Genomic DNA, 5,624 nt, shown 5'->3' with positions numbered 1-5,624 from the left:
TAAGTGACTCTTCTGAGCCAGTAGGAGCCAGATCCAGTAAACCACTGCTTCTACTGAAAATCTATCCTAGAAGGATAGGGGTGGGGGAAAGGGGTAGGGAGAAGAACTATCTAGAAAGAAGACTGAGTTGTTGAGTCGTTTATTGTATTGTCCCGGACTGTGTTTTATTACTTAAAGCAACCATAGGGCTTTCTGCTACTGCTCAGGTTTTAATACACTGTAAGAGGAAAAATAAAGCAAATTTCAGTTTAGGGACAGTGATAGACAAAAGTGAACTTGCATTTTTGGTGACATACATCCTAAGAATGGTGCGTGTCTAATGTGTGGATTACATTGATGTTTTAAAAAAGAAACAATCATCAAATGGAAATACAAAACTGAAAAGTACATATGAGATCTCTGGGCCTACAAATTGAGAAGCACAGATGCCAGGTATTCTGTAGCTGACCGCGGTTTGTTTTGGAGACTTTTCTTTGGTGTTCCAAAGCAGATATCCTCAAAAGATTAAAACAAACAAACAAATGAAACTCTGTTCAAAGACAGTACAGGAAGAACCACCTAAAATGTGGATAAGACCCACCTCATAGGTACACCATGTGGATTATTAAATGAAGAAACAATTGGACGGTTCTGGTACACATAGTAGGTTGCTGTCAATGCTTCCAGTTTTTCTTCAGAGCTACGTTACATTTCAATTAGGTTGGCTTATGTTCTCGCCCTGTGAGGGATCTTTCTCAGTGTCTATTTCCAGTCTATTCCCGCCCCTCCCCTTTTGATGAATGTCACAGTGGATGCCTCTCTGGAGGACCCCCTGAGGCCCTGCGGCAGGTGGGGAGCATATTAGCTTTTAAATGGCTCCAAGGTGTCTGCCGCCGGGAAAACAACTTGTGTGCAGCTGAAGCCACGGGGACACCAGAGCCATGGTTCTCCCGCCCGGCCATCCGAACGACTGACTCTTTGTGCTGCCCTGATCCAAGCCTAGAATGTGAGTTGCTCGCGGTGCCATGGAGCTGCAAGGCGAGAACGGCTTTGGAAACCGCAAGGACCTGCCAGTCATCACGGAGGCCTGCAGCCAGGGACGTTCTCCAGCTTATAGACTGTATTCACAGACCCCGCTGCCTGCTCACAGGGACACAGACCCCGCCTTTAGCCTCGGAGTCAACAGAAGTTGGAATGTTCCAGGCTTCAACAGAAGTTGGAATGTTCCAGGCTTCCAGACAGTCCTCACCCCTTTGTCTTCAGAGGAAAAGATCAGCTTTCTGGGGACGAACTGATGCCTGTGTCCGCCTTTGACCAGTGGAAAGAAGGGAGGGACAGACTCCCCGTCGTGGCACCGTTGGATCGGTTGCACAGATTCAGCCAGGGGACACCGGCCAGTCCACGTGCGCCCTCGCTGCAGCGGTTTTGTGCCTCTCTGACATTCAAACACCAGTCCCTTCGTACTTTGCAGGAGCTTCTGGGAGGAATTGTGAACAATGACTCAACAAGTCCAGTATCTATACCAGTGTCGACATGGTATCTAGGGCCAGGAGACCGGATGAGATCATAAAAGGCGCGAGTACAGACAGAAGCGGCATCAAGGGCTCCCGCAAGGAGAGTAGAGTGCAGTACGGAAGGGGTTAAGCAGTGGACGACTCTGCGCACGCGCAGAAGCCCGAGGTTGCTAGGGTGGGGCGGGCGGAAACCGAGAGGAAAGACTCAATTTGTCTGAGTGGGCCCTCGTGCTCGTCGTCTCCCACATGGTCTAGCGGTTAGGATTCCTGGTTTTCACCCAGGCGGCCCGGGTTCGACTCCCGGTGTGGGAACGTCAAGCTTTTAGGGCAAAAATTCAATTTATACACCGTTTCATCACTTTAGAACCTTCACACAAAAGAGACGAGTTTTTAGAAAAAGCTGTAATCTCATCAGAGCAGGCGGGGCTGTTTGGGGCGGAAGACACCAGGGCTCATCCCTGGCGCAGGTGCAACAGTCTAGCGGCGGGACCCAGTGCTACCTGCGGCAGGTGGGGAAGGGACACACCTGGCGACGGTGTGAAGCTAGCTTTTGGAGTTAGAGGTTGGGTCCGAGGTGAAGGAAAACAGGGAACCCAGCAGTCGCGTGCCAAAAATTATGTTCCCGCTGCTTCTTCTGCTGTCATTTCTTGTACAGGATATGGAGCAAATGACCAGAAAGGGCTCTTCTTTGAAAGACAAAGGAAAGATGCAATTTTAGGACACTATAGGGCTTCTGAGTTAAGATCATTTTTTTGAGGACAGCAAAATTTCCAGGAAAGACATTAGGACAGTGTAGCTCAGTCTCTATGCTTGCGATGCAAAGAGCTGACAGCACTCGTTTGTCGGGGTCAAGGAAGAAAGGGAAAATCAGGTTATTACAAATATGAGGAGAGAGGCCATGGCAAAAAGTAACACTTTTTCTCTCTCACTTCTATGTATATATATATATATACTTGAACTTTATCCTGTATATTTGAACTTTATCCTAAAACTCACTGAAAAAATGTTAGGGGTTCTTAAAGAAGAAAAATAAAAATACCAAGTTCAATCTAACAGTAGTGAACCAAACTAGGCTGTCAGTTCCTTAAGGGAAACATCATCTTGGTATCAGTATAGAAGGACCAGAGATTAGTCAAGACCATGACAAATAGTAGGTCACAAATAGACTGGTAGACAGATGATGAGTAGTGAAAAAGCGAGAGAACATAGCGCTGTGTGTGGCAGGCTGGGTATGGTACGGTGGGAATCACTGGAGTGAAAGTATTGTCCAGTGTAGTCATGAACTAGGAAAGGTAGATTTATTAAAGGAAAGATATGTTGTTAAGGGCACAATGGGCAGGAGAGCAGCAAGAGTGTTTGCTGTCTGCTGCCACCCTCACTCTTAATATATTTATTTGGCACATTAAAAAAAAAAACTTTAAGAATGTATGATGTCATCAACTAGAATTCAGGGCGTTCAGAGTCACATTTCTTTACCACCTAGTGTCGAACTCTTTGAAGTTTCCACAGTTTGTCCTCAGACTTCCATTAACACTGAGAAATGACTGTGAAAATAACTCAGTGTCCATGTGACAATTTGAAGTGTGCTCTCTTTTTTAAGTCCTTTGGGATTTTAAGGGACACAAAAACAAATGTCAGCCTTCACGAGATCAATACTAGGCTAAGATATGCTTATTCAAAATTCCTAATAAAGAGCTTAGGGAAGAAATTGATCAAATCAACAGATCATCTGTGTTTACCAAGTAGGGCAGAATTGATAGGAAAATAAAAATCCTAATACTAGGTCATATTTATTGAGCACCTACTATGAGCCACTCTAAATGCTTTATGCACCTTTTAAAATGCAGTCCTTATTTTATTATTAGATAATCTTAAATAATTTTATCTTATTATTAGATAATAAGGTTACTTTATTATTATCAAGTTACTATTTTTTTGATGGTCATTTTAAAATTATTTGACTATCAGATAATATTATCCCTGCAGGATAACTGATGTCATATTATTTTTTTTAAGTTTTATTTTAAAGATGTGGGGTACAATGCTATATTCTTAGCAGTGTTTAATAAGGGGCCATTTAGCGTTTTCTTTTTTAGGGCTTAGGGAAAGGGGTAATGCAGTCCTCGGGGCTTCTGGGCTCCAGAGGCAAGGGTAGGGAGGATAGTATGCCAAGAGTTGCCAGGCAAGGGTTGTGTGTTTGCTTGTTTGTTTGTTTGTTTAGAGTTGGAGTCTCACTCTGTCGCCCAGGCTGGAATGCAATAGTGTGATCACGTCTCACTGAAGCCTCGATTTCTGAGTTCAGGCGATCCTTCTACCTCAGTCTCCAAAGAGTTGAGACTACAGGTACACACCCGGCTTAATTTTATTTTATTATTTTATTTTGTAGAGAGAGGGCTTACAATGTTGCTTAAGCTGTTCTTGAACTCTTGGCCTCAACCGATCCTCTCACCTCAGCTTTCCAAAGTGCTGGGATTACATGTGTGACACACCATGCTCAACCATTTTTGTTTCTTTTAAAAACTTGCTTTCAGATGACAGATGAGTCTCATTCATATGGAGGCTGTCAAATCTACTCATGCTATTAATCATTCATTTTCATAAAGTAGATTTTTGGCCTCATCGACTTGACAAAAGCTTTCTTTAGATGCCTATAACATTTAGTGAACTCGTAGCATAGTGAATGCTTCTGAAGACAGGCACTTAACAAAATGAAAGAGTTTAACTTTGTGGGGAGATGGTTACTTAAGTTATATTTCGCATTTTTATGGCTTTGCATTTTTGCAAAACATTTTGTGAACTTTCCATTCATCATCCTCATAGTTAGTCTTCAGAGTCGTAGACTAGTTGAGTTGGAAAAGCCCTTAGCAGTTGTTCATTTTACCATGAAACTGGGATTTTATTCTGGGATTTTGTTCCTCTGATGCCTTGGACTGGACTTTAGACTATATCCACAAAAAACTGAATTCCTGCCGGGTGCAATGGCTCACATCTGCAATCCCAGCCCTTTGGGAGGCGGAGGCCAGAGGATTGCCTGAGGCCCAGGGGTTCAAGAACAGCCTGGGCAAATTGGTGAGACCCTGTCTCTACAATAATTAAAAAATTTAGCCAGGTATGGTGGCACAGGCCTGTAGTTCCAGCTACTTGGAAGGCTGAAGCACAAGAAGGATCCCTGAGCCCAGCAGGTCGAGGTTGCAGTGACCATGAGCATTCCACTGCACTCCAGCCCGGGCGACAGAGTGAGGCTTACACACACACACACACACACACACACACACACACACACACACACACACATTTAATTCCTGCAGGGTGTTCTAGCCAGACACAACTCCCTCCAAAATCCAGTTTCAAGGAGCGGAGTTGATTGCAGAGAAGATGCCTTTTAAAAATTCTTTTGTAAGCCGGTCTCGGTGGCTCAGCCTGTAATCCTGCGCCTTTGGGAGGCTGAGGTGAGTGGATTACCTGAGCCCGCGGGTTCGAGACCCGCTTGGGCAGCAAGACCTCATCTCTACAATAAATCAAAAAATCAGCCGGGTGTGGTAGTGCGCGCCTGTAACTCCGGCTACTAGGAAGGCTGAGGCGGAAGGATCGCCGGAGCCCAGCAGGTCAAGGCTGCGGTGACCGGCAGCGGCCACTGCACTCCAGTCTGGGCGACAGAGTGAGACTCCAACTCAAAAAAAAAACAACAAAACATTCTTTTGTCTCTTGCTTTTGGTCAGTGTTAGCAGTATAGCTGCATGAACACAGTAGAGATTTTTCTGTTTGAAGGTATTATTTATTTATAAAATTTTATTTTTATTAAAAAAAGAAAACAAAAGCAAAACTAGAGACAAGTTCTCCCAATGTTGTCCAGGCTGGCCTGGAACTCCTGGGCTCAAGCAATCCTCCCACCTCGGCCTCCTAGAGTACTGAGATTACAGGCGTGAGCCACCGCACCTGGCCCTGTTTGAAGTTAAAAAAATATATATCTTACAAATATTTCTAGAAAGTGATGTACTTAATTTATTTGGGGTATCTAAACTAACCACATGTTCTCTGTTTTCATTTTTGCATACAGTCATAAACTCTGAGAGATTCTGTAAGGAGATTGCTTTATGTTCCTGAATGAGTGCTTATAGTCTTACAGGTTTG

At 44.2% G+C, this 5,624-nt stretch overlaps 1 non-coding gene across 1 annotated transcript; it reads left to right on the top strand.

The window, feature by feature from the left end:
• Window positions 1-1,733: 1,733 nt before the first annotated feature.
• Window positions 1,734-1,805, top strand: TRNAE-UUC. The gene has a single exon. It is a non-coding gene; the product is annotated as a tRNA-Glu (tRNA).
• Window positions 1,806-5,624: the final 3,819 nt, after the last annotated feature.

Source organism: Carlito syrichta, unplaced genomic scaffold, assembly GCF_000164805.1.
Source record: "Carlito syrichta isolate Samal-C Ts95f unplaced genomic scaffold, Tarsius_syrichta-2.0.1 Scaffold305658, whole genome shotgun sequence".
Lineage (NCBI taxonomy): Eukaryota > Metazoa > Chordata > Mammalia > Primates > Tarsiidae > Carlito > Carlito syrichta.
Note: the sequence above shows the minus strand (reverse complement) of the source record. Positions and strands in the feature narration are given on the sequence as shown.